Source organism: Crinia signifera, chromosome 4 (assembly GCF_055691185.1).
Source record: "Crinia signifera chromosome 4, ASM5569118v1, whole genome shotgun sequence".
Lineage (NCBI taxonomy): Eukaryota > Metazoa > Chordata > Amphibia > Anura > Myobatrachidae > Crinia > Crinia signifera.
In genome coordinates this window covers 40,808,407-40,832,373 of record NC_139220.1, presented here as the reverse complement: position 1 = coordinate 40,832,373, position 23,967 = coordinate 40,808,407, and the positions used below count along the sequence as shown (strand labels likewise).

Genomic DNA, 23,967 nt, shown 5'->3' with positions numbered 1-23,967 from the left:
TGTAGGAGGAAGGCGCAGTGGGGAGGCTTCTCCCTGGGGGCCCTCAACGGCAGCCGGTGACTGGAGGCAAGGCTGACCGCTGCCTGACACCGTGACCCAGCCGGTGACACTGGCCGGCTGGGCTGCCGGGAGCTGAGTACAGCAGCCGCAAACCAGCGGAGAAAGATGGCGTGGGGGGCTGACAAGGACGGGACGGGGCAGGGCGGAGGCACAGCATGACTGCGCCGCTGGCTACAATCAAGGTTCCTCTACAGATGAGCGGAACATCGGGGAGCAATGGAACCAGTGCCCCTTTAATGCTGTCGCCCAGCGGCAGATGACTCCATTGCCTCCTGGAGTTCCGCCACTGGTATTGGTGCTGATGTTGTTCCCCTGGATTGGATGTTGTTTGTGTCTTCATGGCCCTCCTCCAGCATGTACTGCAGGGGAAATGCCCCCGAACCTTTCAGTTGTGCTGATCACAGAACTTCGTCTCAGTTGTCTGTAATCGGCACTGGATCTGTTTAAGGTACATTGGGGCAGATGTATTAAGCCTTAACAAGATATAAATGCAAGGGTGATAAAGAGAGATAAACGTCCAGCCAATCACATCCTAACTGCCATGTTACAGGCTGTCTTTGAAAAAAGTCAGTAAGGAGCTGATTGGTTTATCTCTCTTTATCACTCTTGCATTTATCTCTTGTTAAGGCTTAATACATCTGCCCCTTTGTTCCCAAAATATTGGTAGCTTCCTGGAAATACAAGGAGAGCACACATATCAGCTGTTCAAGGCGCTTGTACATGGCTGCATCTTGAACTACAAGTTCTAAGGCTCATACTGTATCCTACTTGCCTACATTTGAAAACTAATTTTAGGGAGATTATAGTTAGTAGCAGAATTTTGCACAGCGCCCCATTGAGGGGGCGTGTAATGCCTCACCTACAGGGCGTGTCTAGTTCCATATATGGAGAGATTGTGAAAACAGATTGTGAACGTGGCGCCTAGAAGCGTGGCTGTGTACGGCTACATCTGAGAGGAATCTTTTAAATGACTTATATTCAAATGTAGATGAGCTCCAAAGCAGTTAGTAAGAGCTACTATACTTGGTAAAGTGCTGGGAAATTGTGCTAATGATTAAATGTAACTGTATCTATCTCTCATTCCTTTTTTCCCAAAAAATGTAACCGTGTAATGGGGGCTAGGTGAAATGAGGGAGAGAGGGAGATTGCTGCTATTTCAGGGAGTCTCCTGCAGAATGCCAGGAGGGTAGGCAACTACAGTATGTGTATATAACATGCAACAGCACATTATAAATGCTATTTTGTGACGTTACGTGTGTGCTGAGGGATCTGTCAGGGTCAGTGTTCTCCTATGAGGACACTGGCTCTGACTGGCTAGCACTATGGCCCCTACACACAGAGCGATGTAGGGGAATTTTCTTTGAAATCTAGCCAGATCATTTAGAAATGCCCTGAAATCTCCCTGTGGGTAAGCCCCTTTAGCTGACTTAACCAGATTTGGGTCTTTTCTGACCATTGTAGAAAACAACATTTTTAAAAGACATAGATTTATTTATTTTTAAAGTTTTATATATATAGCGCAGCAGATTCCGTTGCATACTTGCCTATCCTCCCAAATGGCCGGGAGGGTCCTACAAATCGAGTCCCCCTCCCGACCCCCCGGGAAGGTGGGTAAGTCTCCCGCATTATCGCCTCATCCCCTGCTCCACCCTTCCCCATGGTATAAAATGCCGAATTTTGCGGGTCCATGGGGAGGGGGCGGGCCAAAAATAATGCGAATCCTGTCATTTCAGCCCCTCCCCCCATCCACAGACCCACAAATGAATGCGGCTGTCTTTCATGGGGGCGGGGCTTGGTGACGTCTGATGTATGTTCCGTTGCTCGTTACAATTGTAGACAGTGATAAAACAAATTGGGTAACAACAGACAGACATGGAGGTAGGAGGGCCCTGCTGCAAGCTTACAATCTATAGCAACAAAGGAGGGAAAAACAAGGACAGGCACCATTAATAGCATAGCACCAAGTTCCAAGTCCAGAAGGGAAGCTATATAATACATCTCTGCTCCTGAGCGCCATCCCCTCAGCTGTTGCTATGGGTCCTGGCAGTAGCACATTTTGGGAGTACTATCCATTGCCTCTGCTTAATAAAATTTTAAAAGAAAAGCATTTATTGCCCTATAACTTGTCCTTATATGTGGAATAAAAAGGATAATAGGCCTTTTAAGAGTGTCGGTTAACTTCTCCAAACTGTACACCAGATTGTGCTAATTACCATGGGCTAGTAGAAGTGGCCAGGGCTATTCAGTTGCAGTCTGTGGCAGCACGTTAAGCTCACAGGCTAAGTGCTTTCTACCCTTATCCTGGGTACAATGAATGCATTATCCCACAGGTTCTCAAAGTCAGTCCTCGAGACCCCACACAGTGCATGTTTTGCGGGTCTCCTCACAGAATCACAGGTGAAATAGTTGGCGCCAGCCACCTGTGGATCTTTTAAAATGTGTCAGTGAGTAATGAATCACCTGTGCACCTGACAGGTCACCTGTAAAACGTGAACTGTGTTGGGGTCCTGAGGACCGAGTTTGAGAACCACTGCACTAGCCCAAAGCTCTGTGTACTTATCCTGGAATCTATGGGTTAATGTGTGTTTGCTGTGGATTTACCATGTAATGAAAAGGGCTTGTAATTGAATAGCTCCAGGTGTAAAAGTTGGAGGCTACATGAGCTTTCCCTTGTACTGTAATGATTGAATTCGCTCCTATATCTACCTCACCACACATCGCAAAATGCTTGAACCAGTTCATTCCCGAAGCGACACTGCATTTTGCTCTCTTCAGACCCCTTCAGGGACCAGTTAATATTGCCAGTTCGCTGACATCATGTGGGGCGGAGCGTCAACCAGGGTGGGAGAGGAGGCAGCGCTTTTAGCTGGCTCTGTTTCAAGCACTGCCTCCTCCATCAATGTGAACCGGAACCGGTCACTCGACCCAGTTAACCTGTTCACACTGCATAGCAACCCCACAACGAACCAGTAAGTACCCTGCTTTTTTTACCGGTTCGTAATGCCGGGTTGCTGGATCTGGTAAACTCTTTCATATCACACCTATTACCGGGTTGAATCGGCAACAAACCGTCAGGAACTCGGTAATTAGATGCAATCTGAAAGGGGTATGACTCTGGAGGAGAGGTTCTCTATGGGATAGAGCTTAAGGTTTGTAAACCACAGAGAATGATATTGTTACTTACAAACAGAGCATTGCTAAGCGCTACATAGCTCTACTCATCCATATGTAACATGAACCTCAGCCTGTTTTCACTGTGGGAAATACCAAGGAAATTTTGGTATGTGTATGTTATGTTTCAGCTGTCTCGAGAGACAAAGAAGTCCTGCTCTTTTATGAAGTCCAAAAAAACTCCTAATTTCCAATAAACATTTATTACTCTATCTCCTGCACACTGGGCATCACTTACCAAAACTGGTTCTATGGGCTGTTTCACATGCTCCGGCTCCTGCTGGGCGGCGAAACCCCGAACGGCCAGGAAGCTGTGCCGCACTCAGGAGTTTAGAATGGTGGGGATGACCACAGCCCGGCAGCCGTCCCTTCCAGTGGTGGGAACCGGCTGCAACCGGGCGTCCGGGCTGTGGCCGTCCTGTGTGAATGGACCCAAGTGTCCATTATTAACTACTGTGTGCGGCACGGCATCTGGCCTTTAGTAATGACTACAGCTATGCACCAGCTAGGTGACTGGAAAAATGTAGACCGTTGTTCTCGAACACCGATTTGGCTACCCCTGGATTACCACCATCAGTAGCACTGCGCCTTCCCTATGCCCTCCTCTTTAGCCAGGATTATGATCATAATGTTTCCACTAATCAAGCAATAAAAATCAGGTTGGATATTTTTTTCAGCTCCATTCCTCCCATGACATAAACCATGATGCCGGTGGAAGACAATCTGGTGGTTTCCCTGGGTAATGGAACATTTACCTAAGGCAGAAGATCCCAAACAAGGTTCTTAAGGCAGCCCCAAACGTACAAGTTTTAAGTATATCCACAGCTCAGCAAGATTAATAAATCAAATTGACTGAGGTACTACAGTAATTGAGTCACCTATACTTAAGCATGGATATACTTAAAACCGGCACCGTTGAGATGCCTTGAGGGTATACGGTTACTAGGTTGACACTATGAAGGTTGACAAACATTTATTCGATCATTAAAGGTCAACAGGTCTTAAGTTGACACGTGAAATAGGTCGATATGGCTAAGGTCGACCGGGTCGGAAGGTCAACACAAGTATTATGTCAACAAAGGGAAGGTCAACAGTCAAAAGGTCCACATGTGTGTTTCACATCTCCTCCTTTGTGCCGACAGGCGGTATTTCATACCCTACCATCCACTAGGGCATGGAGGGAGAATATAATGGTGCCCAAAGCATGGTGTGTGCAGCGAGGGGACGCGGTACACTGATACGGTGTCCATGTCGACTTGCATCAAAATTAGGAACAAAAAAACGTGAAAAACCCACGTCAACATTTTGATTGTTGACATTCCCGTTGTCGACACAATGCTTGTGTCGACCTTCGGACCCTGTCAACCTTAGCCATACCCACCTTGAGGACAACGTTTTGGGAACCTCTGGCCTAAGGCTTTCTCCAAAATATCCCTACAATAAAGTAAAAGAATGTTAGTAAAACCTAGGTCTAGCATGTCTGATTTTGGGTGGCATTTGGGCCACTTTGTGTTTGGACTTGATACATTAAGTCATGACTAGTTTTGTAGCTTTACTATAAAGCGCTCAGTGAAGTTTTCCTGGCGTTCCCGGGTAGGGAGCATGACATGCGGGGAGTTCCTCGAGAAGAGTGTTACTATTAGAAAGAGTTAAGTTGTTACTCAAGGGGGTGACAGAATGTAAAGTGCCCCTTTCACATAAAATACCTTTCAATACATTGTATGAATTCTGATACTGTATCATTTTAAAAAACGTGTCCACCAAACCTCCATAACGTTTCTTCTGAAAGTTCCCTCTGTTACAAGCCACCAGGGACTCATGTCAGACTCTTGCCAAAACACTTTAGGTTTCTGTGGAGCCGTGTACAAAATCCCTTTCTGTAAAAGTGCTTTACTCAACTCAAATTCTATGAAGTGATTTGAAAAAATGTTACACATTATGTCACATTTCTCACAGTATAACAGGTGGAAAAATGACTCATTATTTTAACAGGTTTTGTGATTTTTACCATTCTTTTCAGTCCCCCTCCGCAAAAAGAAATTAACATATGTCTGGGCCACCCGCTGCTGTGGGCTTTTTCTGTAAATGTGGGGCCACATAAAATAGAAACTACCATTAGCAGCTCATAACATTTTTCACTAAACAGGAACTTAGTGACCCTTTTACCAAATATTACCCACCGCTTTGGAGAACACAGTCAAAACAGTCAAAACAATCAGCAGAAATGAGTAGAAGAAAGGACCATCACTTTATGTATTTTACTGTACATCTTCTATACAGATTGGCTCATTTGCATATAGTGATAATATTAATAAAATGCACTATTTACCAAACATAAACTGAAAACTTAAAGTGGCACTAATAATAATTGAAAACACGCCAAGACACGTCACGGTTCCCATGTTGTGTTTTTTTCCTTAACATGGGAAATTATTTGTCACTTTTTCTTCAGTTTTGTGACCTAGGGCGGCATTCAATTCCCCACTGCTATTTCCAACATGGGACTGCAGACAGGAAGCTCTGCTGGTCCTGGCGTGCCGGAAGCAACCGATTCGGCAGCGGAGTTGGCCCCATTAACGGAGCTGTAATAGCTATTGTTATGCCACTGGAAGAGGCATCTCGGCAGAAAAGACCTGACTTTGAAAGCAGTCGGGCCCGTTTTGTCAAGAATGGCTGTAGATTGTCAAGATCACGGCCATATCTTCGATGATCCACTGCCGTATCTGTGGACACGCCCCCTTTTTGTTGTTCGGCATTGAATCCTGCCTGCCGAACAATAGGCGAGCGAGCCGAGAAGGGCCATTAAATACAGCTGTGGGCCTGAGTCAGGCACCAAGCCTACTAGGTACTAGTACACAGTTGCAAATGATGCCCGGTGCAAATCATTGGCATCTAACCTGTATTTTACCTATTTAACCTGGATTCTGCCTCAGCTTTGCTGCTTTTTCCTTCATAGTGCTACTTGTGGATCATTTGCATCATAATCATAGGACTGCATTGAGGGGGTGTGGCCAAGAAGACATGATTATATGGTTAAATTATCATTTCATTTCCCCATCCGGAACATTTTACTAGGAAGCTGGTAATGTGCAGGAGGGTGATCTACACTTCCGGAAAGTTCTGGGGCCGCCAGAAAATGTGGGCATTTCGCAGACATTGTGATAGAGCAGGCATGTACTCTGGGCCTTCTTATGGTTGACTCAATAAGCTGTGTAGATCGCAGCCTACCCAGTCCCAGAGTGCCCGCCCCCCTCCCTCCCCGCTGTGAACGGCCCAGCGACATTGTAAACCGCAGAGGCCGGTCACAGTCGGGATTTGCAGTGGCCGATTTTGGTTCATTGCGAATGCACCAGAATCGGTCCCTCTATGTATAGGATCTGGTTATTTGCCAGCTTAACATCACTAGAAAGTCATTTGCTTGCATGGAATTGAAGGTAAAGAGAAGAATTTGTACTGATCATAGCACTGGCAGGATTAATGATCAGTTCTCAACCCCACTCAAATATATCACAAAACCCCTTGGCGAGTATACATAACAGTTAGCAAAAATATACAAAATCTCACTTCTTTTCCAGATTGTATCGTTATAATGAAGCTCACTGTAATCAACCTTTCTTTTCTGCAAAGGTCTGACCCTCTCGATTAAAGTCATCATTGCTGACTATTCTGTATATACAGTTTCTTATTATGTTCTCTGTGCAAAACGTCGTATGTACCAATGGGTCTTTATGAATGCACTTATAGGTGGGCTCTACATTGCTTGGTCTGAGTAATGCTAATTTTTATTGTGCAAGATTAAGCAAATAGAATTTGAGACATCTGTTATGAATTATACAAAAAACACTTGATAAATTCTTAGAACCGGAACCTGTGACTTCATCTATTACAAGCGTCTTTCCCATAAACTTTATATGCTTTCGAGTACTTAGCTGCTGCCAGCATGTACAGTATAGTAAGAGATTACTTAAGGCTATACAGTGGGACAAAAAAAAGTATTTGGACAGCCACTGATTGTGCAAGTTGACCCACTTAAAAAGATGAGAGGTCTGTAATTTCCATTATAAGTACACTTCAACTGTGAGAGACAGAGGGTGAAATGTAATAGGATGAGAGATTCAGAAAGTGAGAAATTTGGGAAGAAATCTCCAGTTTAATTTTGCGGTGTAAATGATTGCCGCTTTAAAAAAATTGGAGATTTCTTACCAAATCTCTGAATCTCTCATCCTATAAAATTTTGTGGGGAAAAAAACCAAGAAGATTTCTGGCTCTCACAGACCTGTTACTTCTTCTTTAGGAAGCTTTTCTATCCTCCACTCATTGCCTGTCTTAATGGCACCTGTTTGAACTGGTTATCTGTATAAAAGACAACTGTCCACACCCTCAAACAGTCAGACTGCAACCTCTCCACCATGGCCAAGACCAGAGAGCTGTCTAAGGACACCAGGGACAAAATTGTAGAGCTGCACAAGGCTGGGATGAGCTACTCGACAATATGCAAGCAGCTTGGTGAGAAGAGATCAACTGTTGGTGCAATTATTAAAAAATGGAAGAAATACAAGATCACTGACAATCTCCCTCGACCTGGGGCTCCATGCAAGATCTCACCTCGTGGGGTATCAATGATCTTGAGAACGGTGAGGATTCAGCCCAGAACTACACGGGGGGACCTGGTCAGTGACCTCAAGAGAGCTGGGACCACAGTAACAAAGGTTACCATCAGTAACACACTACATTGTCATGGATTCAAATCCTGCAGTGCCCAAAAGGTCCCCCTGCTTAAGCCAGCACATGTCCAGGGCAGTCCTGTCTAAAGTTTGCAAGTGACCATCTGGATGACCCAGAGGAGGATTGGGAGAATGTCATGTGGCCAGATTAGAACAAAATAGAACTTTTTAGTATAAACTCCACTTGTCGTGCTTGGGACGAGAAGAATGATGAGTGTCAAACCAAAACACAATACCCACTGTGAAGCATGGGGGTGGAAACATCATGCTTTGGGGCTGCTTTTCTACAAAGAGAACAGGACAACTGATCTAACCTATTAAGGACAAGATGAATGGGGCCATGTATAGTGAGATTTTGGCCAAAAACCTCCTTCCCTCAGTAAGAGCATTGAAGATGGAACGTGGCTGAGTCTTCCAGCATGACAATGACCCCAAACACACAACACCCGGGCAACTAAGGAGTGGCTCTGTAAGAAGCATTTCAAGGTCCTGGAGTGGCCTAGCCAGTCTCCAGACCTCAACCCAATCGAAAATCTGTGGAGGGAGTTGAAAGTCTGTGTTGCCTGGAGACAGCCCCAAAACATGACAGATCTAGAGAAGATTTGCATGGAAGAGTGGGCCAAAATACCTGCTACAGTCTGTGCAAACCTGGTCAAGAATTACAGGAAACGTTTGACATCTGTAATTGCCAACCAAGATTATTTTATAAAGTATTGAGTAACTTTTTTATTGTCCAAATACTTTTTGCCCCACTGTATATATGTTCAAGTGAGTATAACAGGACACCTAATACTGTAGGTAAAAATACTCTTGCAGCCACAACTATACAATGTAGCAAACAAGAAGATAGGTAGTAATTGTGTTAATTTACAATATCATTGTATTTATGTGGCTGGGTTCAACCGAGCAAATGTTGGCTAGGTGGAACTTTAGACCACCATAATAGGCGATGCCTTGTAGTATCCCTCCATATTAGTAAACTGCTAGAGGGGGATTGATATAATGATCCATTAAGGCGCTGCGCATCCAGTCCATGCCATAAATAAGGTCCATCGAGAGAAGCCCAAGAGAGCAAACATTGTACTTTGCAAGAGCTGAAGGCTGGCATGTACATACCAGTAAATAATCGTTATTTGAAGGTGGAAACCCCATGTGATCACCTTTATATGATGTGCTGCATCTTCTAGCCCATGATGGCCCTGAGTATAAGAAGCCTTTGTGAATTGTACAGTTGGGGAAAGTCCTTCTCTCATTGACAACACAACACCAGAAACCCACCTCTGCCTTTCCAACTTTAGCACTCACAGTTATGAAACCCTTTGCTGAGTCTCAAAGTGAAGCGAAGCCTGAATATTCTCCATCTGGGCTGAGGACGTTGAAACAGATAATAGCTCTGAGGAAACAGATGCCGGAATGTAGGGTCACAATTTTATTTTTAGTTACATGATCTGTCTTTCTTCTAAACACTCTTAACCTGCGAAATGTGCTCGAGCGCAGGCACTGTAAAAACGAAAATCTCACTCGTGACAAATTGATTTGCCATTTAATCTTTAGTTGTAATTTTTACACGGGAGGAAGATTAAAGGGCTGACAAGCCGGTATAGAGGGGAACTATTTATCCTGATGCCAAATATGGTGTTGGCAGTCACACTGCCCCAAAACTGACCTCTATTCCCCATCGAAAAGACCACCCTCTGTGTTCATCTCTCTGCAAACTAGTTTCGCTAACTAAACTGTTATGGCGGCTTCTAGATGTGTTCTGGTCACCAGCACGTACCAGTCTAAACCAACCTTCCTTTAACTGCGGAATTTTTAGTCACTTAGAATAACAAACTTGACTGGCTAAATTATATATTGGTATACATAACATAAATATCCACAGTGAGCCAATGGGTGCCCACCTACAAACCTATAATACATGCACTCTAGGTAGTAACAAAATACCACTGGCAACTATTTAGAATAAAAAATGCTGTTGCGGTTACGTATATCTTGAACCTGCTGGATGTTAGGCCTGATCGCAGGGCTGTGTTTTTTAAGCAAATGGACATAACCATGCTGCACTGCAGGTGTGGCAGATGCAACAGGTGCATAGACAGAGTTAGATTTGGGAGAGTTATTTTGTTTCTGTGCAGGGTAAATACTGGCTGCTTTATTCGTAAACTGCAGTTCAGATTTCAGTTTGAACACACATGACCAAACTCTAACTCTCTCTGCACATGTTACATCTGCCCCACCTGCCATTTAATTGTTATAATTAAAGATCAATATATTGATCACGTATCAACTCATTTTGATGGATTTTATACCTTAAATTATAATGATCATCATTTCATAGGTGCTGCCACATAAAGGACTTTTAAAGATAAGGCGTTCATCAATAGTAACCGTCAACAATTTGTTGAGTACACGTAGTAATAACTTTTGATGAATTTTAATGTCAATCTTTGACTGGGGACAAAAATATCAGTCACATTTCTATTTACTGCAAGTCACATGTCAAAAATTTATTTTATATATAGTTAGTTAACCGAGTGCCAACATCTCTGCGAGATGTGCACAATATCCGCTAAAAATGCCAGCGTCGCCCACATTTGTTATATAAATTTAAATAAAAATGTTGTGTAAAAAAAAAAAGCTTATATTTACTATATAAGATAAACATTACAGGTCATTTTGATGACTAAATTGTTTGCTTGGCAATTTTCACTCCTATTTTGACAAATTCACTTGGCACTCAAAGGGTTAACATTTAGCTTTTTGATTGTGTGTCAGTCATAAGCATAGGATGATATTAGTGTACATGGTGACTGACATTTTGTTCACATTGTATTCCTGCCATTTTGAATGTCAGCATGGTTATGGTCAACCATCTGATTGAAGTGGTAATTGCCGATAACTGCAACACCCATACTTGTGTATGCTCGGTTCCGGCGCGGATGCAGTTTTAAAATACGCACACTCCGGCACTAGGGCAACCTTTAAATCAGGCCTAATTTTATTTTTATTTTTTTGTGGGATTTTTTTATTTTTAGGTTTTGGGTTATTTTAGTATAATAACGGAGTGCAATTTTTGGATTTTACTTCCAAGTGTGGTTTATGCTTCATCGGTTGCCTCCATGTAGTAGTGATAATCAGGCTATACTTGGTAATGACGCAATTCTACTTCTCTATCTCTTGTATCTGTGTGTTACAATTTCCCACTGTCACTTTACAAATACTGGATGATAATAATACTAGACAAATGGCAGCCTGACTGCTAAGTGGCAATGCTGTAAGTAGATTGATCATAACAGCCGCTTACGACTTTTCCACGTAATATGTTGCCTGCCATATTTGTCCTGGTATTATTATAATATTTGTATAAAGCAAGGGATTGAAGTGTCTTATTGTGCTGCATGGTACACACATTATGTTATCAACAGAGCAAACAAAGTTTTTTTTAGTACATACGTCCTTTCAAAGCTTATATATAGTCATGGTAAAAAAGGGGAATTCTGTCAAGTGCTAAGTAATGTTCACGCGCTTTGGGGCTGATTCAGCCCCTTGTCCAATGGAGGGGGGGTTTGCGCATGGACGTTTATGCGCATATGCAAACCTCGGGAGCGAGTGGCTTCATTGAGTTTCCCGCGTCGAGCCATCTGCTCCGGAGGGGGCGGGGCCGAAGGCTGGAACAGGGGAATGCCCATTGTTGTATGGGCATCCCCATGAAAATGCTGGGCGTTCCCCTGGGAATGCAGGCGGATCGATGCCGGGCCAGGTGGCTGACGTCACATGACGTCAGCACCCGCCCACTTATTTTCGCCCACCTCCGTCTAAAATTAGTCAGTTTTCATTGACTTTTATTTCCCAAGTGGAGAGAAATCATTCGATGGTCGGCAACCATCGAATGATTTGTCTCCCCGTCGACCACATGCGAAGGAATGTGTTCTTGTACACATCCCCTCGCATGCTAGCAAGGGGGGGGGGGGTTGCGGGTGGCAGGTGGGGGGCATGCGTTCGTTGGGTTGCGGGCGTCGCGCTGACCTGTTCTCTAGGCTGTGAGTGTATGCAGCCTAGCAGACAGGTCTGAATCAGGCCCTTTATATAAAATAATAATCATTCTACCCAAAAGTACAAATTTTGTTACAGTGCGCATAGACTAGGTTCTTGCTGCAGGAGTTACATTGGTGATTTTTAACTTAAAAAAAATTAAATAAAAAAAAAAAACCCTTGGTATAACAAAAAAGTCTCCAATGATCTGTTTTTATCAAACATTCATCATAGCATCATGAGCTCTGTTGCTGCAGTTATAGACACCGGCTTTGTTACAGGTCCAAACTCTCCACATAAAGCCCAATCTGATGAAGTGCACTTTGACCCACGAAACGCGTCATGCAAAAGGAACTGATCCACGGTTTACCTGTGCCCAAGTGTGACCATATGGTTGACACTTCCGTGAGCATTGCGCAGAACAAATAACTTTATTTCTTTGACGATACGCATAACACTGAAGTCTAGTGCAATGAAACCTGAAGATGAACATTGAAAAAGCGTCTCACACTGTCTCCTCCATGTTTTGTTGCAGGGAAGAGAAAATGAGAGCAACAGAGAAACCTTAAGGTAAGGTTGTTATGGCATTTATCAGCTGTTGTATAACATAATGTATTTTACCTGCATGTGACATAAATCTAATCATGTAAGCCATATTACACTCTTGTAACATCTTATGGCTGTATTCTCATTGTGGGTCAGATTCACTAAGCTTCAAAAGTGATAAAATGGAGAGTGATAAACAGCCAGCCAATCAGCTCCTACCTGTCATGTCAAGGACTGTGTTTGAAAAATGTCAGGCAGGTTTGGTTGGTGGTTTATCACTCTCCATTTTATCACTTTCGAAGCTTAGTGCATCTGGCCCAGTGACAGCTAGATCTAGCACCATCACACTGGCAATTGTAAACTCAAATAATCTAGATCAGTATTCTGGTGAATTTGCCATTGTCAGGAATTGACTAAACACTGGCCCTTATTCAGATCTGATCGCAGTACAAATTTGTTCTCAAAATGGGCAAAACCATGTGCACTGCAGGCGGGGCAGATGTAACATGTGCAGAGAGAGCTAAATTTGGGTGGGGTGTGTTGAAACTGAAATCTAAATTGCAGTGTAAAAATAATGCAGACAGTGTTTACCCTGCACAGAAACAAAATAACTCACACAAATCTAAAGCCCTGTACACATGCATTGGTTTTTGTGTCACTTTCGATCTACATCAGATTCGATGCGTGCTCCCGTTTTCACAAAATTGAACAGAAAAATCGGTACTTGTGAGTTATCCGGGCGTCCGATTTTAAAATCGGGTCGGATCGGGACATCGCATCGCATGCGACCATCGGATGCGATGCGATGCGATGCGATGACCCGATTTTTCCATAGGAATCAATGTTAAAATGGACTGAGTCCATTTTAACATGGAATTCAATGGGAAAAAGGGGTCCTTTTCATACCCCTACTATCCAAGTGGGCATGGAGTTGGATATAAACCTGTGGCGAGCGTAGCGAGCCACCGAGCCCGAAGCGTGGCGAGCGTAGCGAGCCCCGCGAGGGGACACGGAATACCGTCCCCTCGCGGGGCTCGCTTCGCTCGCCACGCTTCGGGCTCGGTGGCTCGCTACGCTCGCCACAGGTTTATATCCAACTCCATGCCCACTTGGATAGTAGGGGTATGAAAAGGACCCCTTTTTCCCATTGAATTCCATGTTAAAATGGACTCAGTCCATTTTAACATTGATTCCTATGGAAAAATCGGGTCATCGCATCCGATGGTCGCATGCGATGCGATGCGATGCGATATCGTATCGCATCGCATCTGATTGTATGCCTTAACTTAAGGCATACAATTTTAAAATCGGACGCCCGGATAACTCACAAGTACCGAAAAATCTACTGTGCAGCCAAGGAAATATCGAATTTGATCTAGTAAATCGAATGTGTACAATGTACCATGAATGTATATCGAATTCAATATTGAATTCGATATCTATTGCAAAAGTACAGATCTAATGCCAAATCGAATGGAAAGATCTAATGCCAGATCTAATAGAAAATCGAATCTAACATCAAATCGATGTGTGTGTACAGGGCTTAACTGTCTCTATACATGTTACATCTGCCCCACCTGCAGTGCAGCATGGTTTTTCCCATTTTGAAAACAAATTTGTACTGCGATCAGATCTGAATAAGGGCCATTGTTTGTTGGATAGTGTCAGAACAACATGAGCATTATTGTAACATGGTGGTGCTAGTCTGGGCACTTCATTAAGGAAGGTGGATAGATAGAAATGTTGCATTGGTTCTTGTATATACTGATATAGAATTCACTGTGGCGCGTTCCATGTTTTGTGTTCTGGTGTACTGAATGTGATAATACTACTGTATAGACACCATTGTTTTTGTGTCAGAGCTATATATCTGCTTAATTGGTAGTTTATTGAAATTATTATTATTTTTTACAGTATGTAGGACATGTAGGGGAAAACTACACTGGGGGAGATGTAATAGGCCTGGTAGAGTGATAAATGGAAAGTGGTAATGTGCCAGCCAATCAACTCCTGTCTTTTGTTTTAAAACAGACGATTGGCTGTTGCATTATCAACTTCCTCTTTATCACTTTACCAGGCTTAATACATCTGCCCCATTGTTCCAAGACTCTCTCCGAAGCTAATTTAGGCAATAGGAGGAATTTTTTGAAATTCGGTCCAGTCTTTAACTGGCTAATTTTCCTAATTGTAGAAGTACAAATCCTGGGTCCTCTTACATGGTCTGACATAATTACATGACCCAGAGATTTTTGTCTTTTTGAGGTCATATTACGTGCCACCACCAATTTCACAATACCGGTACTTGGAAGTATTTCCGGTATTACCAGTAATCACTGTAATTGTCCAAGGTTGGAGCGGGTCACACAGATGCATGTGTGCAGCCACACCCCCTGTACCGCCCACTTAGCACTGCCACTCCCCCCACATCACAGACCTAGCGGACACTTCTTGGGACTTGGTAGAAGAAGCTACTGGCACTTGACAAGGACAACAGCTCCTCTCTGTTGCTTATACTACATATTGTGGCTACTGCTTTAGTAATATATTTTACTGCTACTATCATCATGATTGTAGTTGCCTGCTGGGGGAGTAGGGGCTTCAAGACAATATTTGTATACGTTTGCTCACCTCTGAATAGGCCACTCTACAGACTCATGACTTGCCCACAGGTAAATTGCTAGCAGAGATACATAAGTATATCTAGTTTGCCTTATGAGCAGGCACATTGCAAATTTGCCAACTGGGAAGATGATGCTGGCCACTAGAGAGCAAATGCTCTGGTACAGTGCCAGAGTCTTTGCTTTCATTGTGCAGCACCATCTTCCTGAATATATCACTTACAAAATGGAATCACAGCTATACTCCAGGGGGCAGCAACCCTGGGCCCCTCCAGCAGCCCAGGCCTAGGTAATTAGGGGTGTGGTATAGGAGCCCGACCATTGGGATCCCGACAGTTATTAGCCCAAAGTCAGGATCCCAACTGCCCGGACTCAGACAGCGGGGAGCGCAACAAAGCCCCTTGTGGACCCCCACGAGGGAGAATAGCCGGTGGCCGTCCGGACCTTGAGTGTCGGGGTTTTAACGTCGGGCTAATGACTGTTGGGATCCCGACTGTCGGGCATCCATCCGGCACCCGGTAATTAGCACCCGCCCCTTCAGCGCCACTGAACACCACCTCCTGGCAGCAGCTGTACTCAGCTCCTGGCAGAATTGCAACTTTATCTGGGTACAAGTGCCACAGCTGCCTCTAGAGAGACAGTGGTCCCAGCGCCTGCACCCGCACTGGTTACACCACTGAATTCTACTTAGAGATGAAGACATATGTAATTGTGCACGAATTATGATAATGGTCCTGATTCAGAGTTGATCACAAATGCAAAATCATTCTCAAATCTGCACTGAGAGTTCTATTTGGGTGAAGTATGTGGTTTAAAAATAAAGCAGACCGTATTTGCCCTGCACAGAAACAAAATAACTCACCAAATGTAACCTGCAATGCAGCATGGTTTAGCCCTTTTGAGAATTATTTTGCATCTGTGATCAACCCCGAATCATGCCCATTGTCAGATTATGAAGCAAGTCAACACATAGAGGTGGTCCAACTGCAGATTTGTGTACAGCTATTCAGTGCCAGAATCAGTCCATTTTATGATTCAAACATTGGTTTCACAATGGTACTTGCAGACAATGTATAAATTACGCTTGCTGTGGATGTGATAAGTTGCTACCAGAAGCACTGTGGTCCTTGATTGTTTCATTGTGACCACTGTCCTACGATTTAGAAGTGAATCTTTGGCACATCCATTTTAGTGATAATAGTCCAAATCTGATTTGTTATAATACTATGTATACCACAAAAAGATTATCCTGGATCTAGTGGTAAGATCCATATTGTTGTTATGCCCCTGATGAAGTCATTTTGACGAAACGCGTTGGGTATCTTCTTTAATAAATGATTACATCATACAACGCAGTTTATTTTGAATATGTCCAGATATTGAACAGATGAAGAGAGAATGTCATTTTAATTGATATATATATATATATATATATATATATATACTGTGTATATATATATATATATATATATTTCTAGAAAAAGACAAAGACGGAGCGCTCCATAGTGCAAGTATTGTTTTTATTTGAATAAAAAGTGGTAAACTTTCACGTGCAGATAAAATGAATCACGTACCACAGCAAGCGGTTATCACATACCGCAGATATATTTCGCTTAAGCCTCAGGTGGCAGGTAGGAGAGGTTACACTCACACGTCCAGGAACGATCAGTGCCAGGCCACGCCCCTACGCATTTCGTCACGTGGACTTCGTCAGAGGGCTGGCCTGGCACTGGTCAGCACTCATTAAATAGCATCACCCTGACATCATGTGACTGCAATATGTCACATGATGTCAGGGTGATGCTATTTAATGAGTATGTACACGAGGTGTATGTATACATACAACTTAGTTTTTCATTCTGTCTAATACCAGTTTACCTATATATGAGAGATTATTTGTACTTCATTGTTGAACTTACCCTACCATTTTTTTTTTTTTTTTTTGGCAAGGGGATTACTGTTCTCTTACAGTTTATGGATGGTGCAAAGTGTCTCGCCAGAGCCAATGATCTTGTTATTGCTGCTCATTTAAAAAAATAAAACCTCACATTTTCACATACGCTTTTCTTCAAGCTCTTAAAGCACGTTTGATTGAAACCTTAAAAAAAAAACATTAATAATATTTTATTCCTTAAAAGCGATATGTTTTTAATGGCAACAAGCTACAGTAACGATGATCTATATACATATACACTAATATAAATATTTTACTAAAATAATAGTGCTAGCCTTCGCTTTTCAAATACAATAAATGAAAATACTTGGCTGCGATATTTAATGTCTTTAGCAAACACAGCAGTGAAGGTGTTAGGCCCTAGCAGGTGTATATATAATGGTACCCCGTTCTCAGTCTGTCCTTTGTTTCACTTCGTTTCTGGAATTTTGGGAAACTTTCAGACAGACCCATTGTATAGAACATGTGCTATTGCAACTTTTTCACATTAAACGATCCATTTTTATTGCAAGGTAAATTCTCCGGTTCCTTTTATAGCATGATCAGAAAAATATATGGCTTCAATGTGTATTGAGGAAATTGTTCTACCACCAGATTTGAAATAATGTATAGGATTCTGTACTTATTCTGTTAACCTATAAATACCTTCTGACATTCGGATCCCCAACCATAATATATTCATATTCTGGCCTTAAGGTCTGTCACAGGAATGTGCAGACCAGCAAAATTGGAAATGGAACTTCAAACCAATGTTAAAATGAAGGTGTGACACACATATATACACACACACACACACACAGGAAAATGGGTAACAATATTTCCAACAGTTGTTGCCATTCAAAAGCCCCCAAAATTATGAAAAAAAGTGGACATGCAGCTAAGCATGCCCCCCATCCAAGGGGGTGTGGATCATTAGGTCACCAGCATGTTGGTCGACATGGGGATTTTCTTGTCCCAAATGTCGACACATTCAAAATGGACACTGAAACGTAGTACCACGTCCTCTCACATGGCACGCTGCACTTGCCATGCTGCGGCCACGTCCTAGTGGATGGTAGGGCACGAAATACCGCCTGTCGGCTCAAAAAAATGTGAAAAACCCCATGTCGACCTTTTGACTGTTGACCTAACCCACGTCGACCTAATGACCCTGTCGACCTAGACTCATGTCGCATTGTACAGTACAAAAAGTATGTGCTGCACATACTTTTTTGTACTGCCCACGGATCGCATTGCACGCAAATCACATGCAAAACGCATTTGTTGCGATGCGATGCAGCCAGGGCCGGCGCCACCACTAGGCAGCTCTAGGCATTTGCCTAGGGCGCCGGCCTCTGGAGGGCGGTACTTTGTAGTACCATAGAAGCGGCGGCCGCTGCACCCCCCGAGGATGCAGGTGAGTGTTCCCCTGTCCCCAGTTCCACCCCCGCATCGCGTCCAGACAGGGTAAGAGGCAGGAGAAGCTGAGCTGCCCAGTGGAAGCAGCCTCTCCCGCCAGTGGATCACTGCAAACACCTGTGACCCAGTCTGGACGCGCTGCGGGGAGGAGGGGGGGTGTGTAGGGAGAAGCTGGAGAGTCGTCCCCCCCCCCCCCGGGACCTGGTCAGAGAGGAGGGGGCGGGGGACGGGACGGGCACCTGCGCCGCTGAGAGAGGTTATACCGGCCCAGGATGCAGCCGATAATGCATCGCATTGCACGCTGCTATCGCAATGTGTATGGGGGCCTTTAGTTCATTTAAGGCTATTCATGTACCTATTCCAAGCATGTTTGAATTGTTCTACTGTCTCCTTTTTAGTGTGTTCCATAAAACAGGGTGTGTGTATGCTGTTGATTCGATCCTAGGGCTTAAAGGGGTTCTGGAAAGGTGGGGAAACTCATTTCCTACTGCCACCTAATTTCTGTATTACCTTGAAGGGCCAACAGAGAAGTTGATCTTTTCTTATTGGTTTATCTGTACTAGATATATAGGGGATAGTATTAGTTATGGGGCCATGGAGGGAGTCCTGCCATTGTGTTGACTGAGTTTAAAAACTAGAAATACTCAGTTAGGTAACCAGCAAAGAAAAAGCAGAGTAACATGTTCTTACATTGCATTTCTCCAAAATAACTACCAGAAGATTTCACAAAACATGTGGTTATTATGTAATGACAATCCATGCCAAGAAATGTGTTGAAATTATCTTTAAAGGGAAAATAGCATATTTGTCATTTGGTATTCTTCGCTTTGTTATTTATTTATAACTATTTAAAAGAATTTGGACAAAAGTATTTGCAAAATTATGGGGGAAAAATAATCAGTGTTTCGCTTTTTATAGAAATTAGGGTACTTGTTTCCTAGCACGGCGCCCATCGCATCGCATACCATAACACTAAATATCGTATACGATGGTATGCGATGGTATGCGATGCGACGCGAGATTGTACAATAAAATATCGCATTGTATGCCATACAATGGCATACGATGCGATCGTATTCGATTTTTGATTGTACAACCACCCTGATGGGTCCTTCCAATGTTAAATGGCCCCCGATATTCAACGCCACCTCCACGATCAACGCCAACCCGAAGCGTGGCGAGCGCAGCGGTACGCGTCCTCCGACCTTTTCATACTCCCACTATCCACGTCAGCTTGTAGTTGATTTTAGATAGTGTGGCGAGCGCAGCGAGCCACCGAGCCCGAAACGTGGCGAGCGGACACGGAATACGAGCCTGAAGCGTGGCGAGCGGACGCGCAATACATGTAAAGTAATCCGTGACCCCTCGCGGGGCTCGCTGCGCTCGCCATGCTTCGGGCACGGTGGCTCGCTGCGTTCGCCACACTATCTAAAATCAACTACACGCTGACGTGGATAGTGGGGGTATGAAAAGGTCGGAGGACGCGTACCGCCGCCCCTCGCGGGCTCGCTGCGCTCGCCACGCTTTGGGTTGCCGTTGATCTTGGGGGTGGCGTTGAGTATGGGGGGCCATTTTAACATTGTAAGGACCCATCAGGGTGGTTGTACACAGGGCCGGTGCAAGCCCCCCGCCCGCCCCAGGCAAAAAAAACCCGCGCCGCCCGCCCGGGGGGGGGGGGGGGGGGGTTGCGGACGATACTTGCTGCGGCACGATGGGGGGGGGGGGGGTTTGAGTTGACTTACTCATTCTTGATTCAGTGGATACTTCTAATGTTGATTTCTTCTGTATTTATCTGATTTCATAAAATCTTCGCTATTTCAATGTACAGTATGCTTTCCCAGATATGCAGGCAATGACCATGGCTCTTGTTCTGTCTACTCTTATACCAAAACATCATTAGACTGCGTTCATTTCTTAGTTTACTAGTGGAAAGCCCCTGAAAATGACAACTTTTTGCAATGTTCTTTCACTTTGAGCTGTGAGAGTTTTTACTTTCACTTTGAGCTGTGACAGTTTTCAGGCCACAATCTCTCCACCCCCACCCCCAGTCCCTATCTGCTCCTGCCTCCAATCTCTGTCGTACCCGCGCCTTCTCTCCATATCGCGCAAGTTTGACAGGTCAGTGTCCCTGCAAAAAATTCTTGCACTTTCTGTTATATCTTTTAGCACACAAAGGAATCATCCGGTCTGTCGAGTGGCCTCTAGTGGTCAGAAGTACTTCACCTCATAGAGGTGAGGAGTAATTAGCCATATATATATATATATATATATAAATAGTAATTGTCCGGCACTCCTACAACCAGCAATACTTGGACGGGTGCCCCCAAGAGACCAGCCTGGCAAGGGAAGGTTCCATACAGCATACTTCAAAGAAGTGGCACTCACGTCACTGGCATAACAGACGACACGTAGTCATAAGTCTTATCAACGTTTCGGTAATTTATTATACCGTCTTCAGGATATCCTGAAGACGGTATAATAAATTACTGAAACGTTGATAAGACTTATGACTACGTGTCGTCTGTTATGCCAGTGACGTGAGTGCCACTTCTTTGAAGTATGCTATATATATATATATATATATATATATATATATATATACTACAACCAATGGCTCAGTTTGTGGACCAAATGTTACAACCGGTGGTGAGAGCCACATCGAGTTACATCCGGGATACTCCTGATTTTTTGATGAAAATTGATAATATCAGATTTCTTGAGGGTGATGTGATATTGGCGACCATGGATGTCTCATCCCTCTACACGGTCATACCGCATGTGGAGGGAATAGACGCAGTAAGAACCAGATTGATAAAAGCAAACCATACTGTACCTCCGATTGAGTTTATTTGCACCCTGATTGAACAAGTTCTAACTAACAACCACTTTCTATACGGTGTGAACTATTATATTCAACGTAAGGGGACGGCCATGGGCTCCAATCTAGCGCCCGTATACGCCAACATTTTTATGGCGGAATACGAAGAAAGATATATACTCATTCCATACAGTGAGAACATCATGCACTACTATTGTTTTATAGACGACATATTCTTGGTGTGGCGTGGAAAAATGGCAACATTTGAATTAATGGTTCATGAACTCAATGAATTACAATCTCCAATCCGCTTCACATACTCAGCCAGCTCAACATCTATAGACTTTCTCGATGTAACAGTCTACAGGGATGGTACAAAGGTGGGTACAAGATTGTACAAAAAACCATCTGATCGAAATTCGTTGTTACATTACACCAGTTACCATCCAACCAACTTGAAAAATGGATTACCCATCTCACAGTTCCTGAGGGTCCTTCGTACGAACTCAGATACTGACAATACACTGATCCAAATCGAGGAAATGCAGGAGAAATTCCGAGATAGGGGCTACTCACCGCAAATAATAAAAAGCAGCTTAAGATGGGCAAAGGCAATCCACCGAAAGGAAAATGGTGAAAAATCTAAAGACCCGATAGATCGCATGATCATCACTACTATATATGACACCAGAGCATCATCATTCAGAAGAAGTATAAAACAACATTGGGGGATAGTGGCATCTGATCCCAAATTAAAACTGAATAAGAAACAACCGATGATAGCCTATCGCCGTGGACAGAATCTACGTGATATACTGATGAGACCAACATTGAACTTCAGTGAATCCACAGGCAACCAATGGCTGAAAACGACACAGTTGGGATGCTATAGATGTGCTGGATGCACAACGTGTCATTCTATGAATACTGGACAGTTCTTTAACCACCCACGCAGTGGACAGAAGATTAAAATCCGACATAGGCTCAGTTGCTCCTCTGACCATGTCATTTATCTTCTAAAATGCCCGTGTGGCTTGACATACGTCGGAAAGACTATCTGCTCTTTCAAGGAGCGGATGGCGAATCATCGCTCCAATATTAGGGCAGCACTAATCACAAAATCAAGTGATAAGCCAGTAGCTCGCCATTTTTTGGAAAAGCAGCATGCTCTTTCATCTTTAAAGAGCATAATTATTGACCAGGTCCCAGTACTCAACCGCGGGGGAGATAGAGCTAAGCTACTCCTACAGAAAGAAACAAGGTGGATATATACCTTGGACACTATTAGCCCAAAGGGCTTGAATGAATACAACTCCTTCAAATGCTTCTTATAATATAACACTTTTTTCTATTTTCTTCATTTTTTTCATTTTTGTAAATGTTTCCTTCCTTGAATGTAGTTTTTTGTGATGGTGCTATAATACTGACTTATACTTCTGATAGTGAGCTTAGTTACCATGGTCCCATATCACATCAAGTACCCTATATTTTGAGAAAAAAAAGGGGGTCTGAGATTAGGATGTGAATACTATGGTATACACTTAGCTTTTTTAATTGTGTGTATATGTTGTTTGTCTTCAGCGCTGATCTCTCATCACGTGTTGCCCCTATTGTGGATTACATAATATTAACCTATATACCAGGAATATCCCTTTAATGTTATCAGAAGGGTGTATTATACATATGAGCTATACGAGTTCAGTTGACTATACCTACATGAAGAGTATATAGTGCATTACAATGAGTTTGCAAGCTTAACATCAAGAAAGACCAATGAGAGTAGAGGGATCACGACATGTGATCTATGTTTGGAATCACATACAGTTGTCATGGATACTTGATGCAGCGATGCGTCATTTACTATGGACGCGCACGGAAGTGTCTGCTAGTGATGACGTGTCTATGACAAGGGCACGCTTCGCACGGCAACACAGAGCGGCGTAGCCTGACAGGGAGACATGCGCTGTAATATATACACGTGGAGACGTGCTAGCGCGTAAGCCAATCAATATCGATCTCTGTGTTGACACGCAGGAGGGACCGCCTAGAATGGCGGCGTGCGTTCCATATTGACTCAGCTTGCTTCCGTTATATGGTGAGTATTTCTGAATTGTATACTGATTATCTATTGTTGACATAGGGTTTGGTATGATATGATCTGGCTATAGACATTATGAGTTTATAATATGGGGATAATCAGACGATATGGACTGATTACCCACACAGGTGTTGTGGATTGACACAACTAGGATCCCATAAATACGGGCGGCATGAGATGGGTGATCAGTTGCTCTTTTATGTGAGACTCGGGACGCCATGATTAAGGGCCTTGTTAGGTCCGAAACGTCGGCTTATCTGTTGCTGGATATGGAATAAAGAAAAAGTATTGCCTTATGTGCTGCTTGGTGAGTGCCCTGATTCTTGATAACTGTGGATTGGGATCATAAGTTTGCTTATGGGACTGGCAGGAGCACCACTGGAATAATTGAACCAAACCGTGAGTGCATTGGAAACTGTCATATATATATATATATATATATATATATATATATATATATATATTATATTTTATATATATATATATATATATATTTAGAGAGGGAGAGAGAGAGATACTTAAATGATCGTTATATGGTCAACCACCAA

General features: G+C 43.4%; 1 protein-coding gene across 1 annotated transcript in view; it reads left to right on the top strand.

The window, feature by feature from the left end:
- Positions 1 to 23,967, top strand: part of CCND2 (cyclin D2) — a 565,323-nt gene that overhangs the window by 369,195 nt on the left and 172,161 nt on the right. Inside the window, exon 4 of the mRNA XM_083181626.1 lies at positions 12,523 to 12,557. The gene's annotated coding sequence lies outside the window, so the exon portion shown is untranslated. The remainder of the gene's footprint in view (positions 1 to 12,522; positions 12,558 to 23,967) is intronic.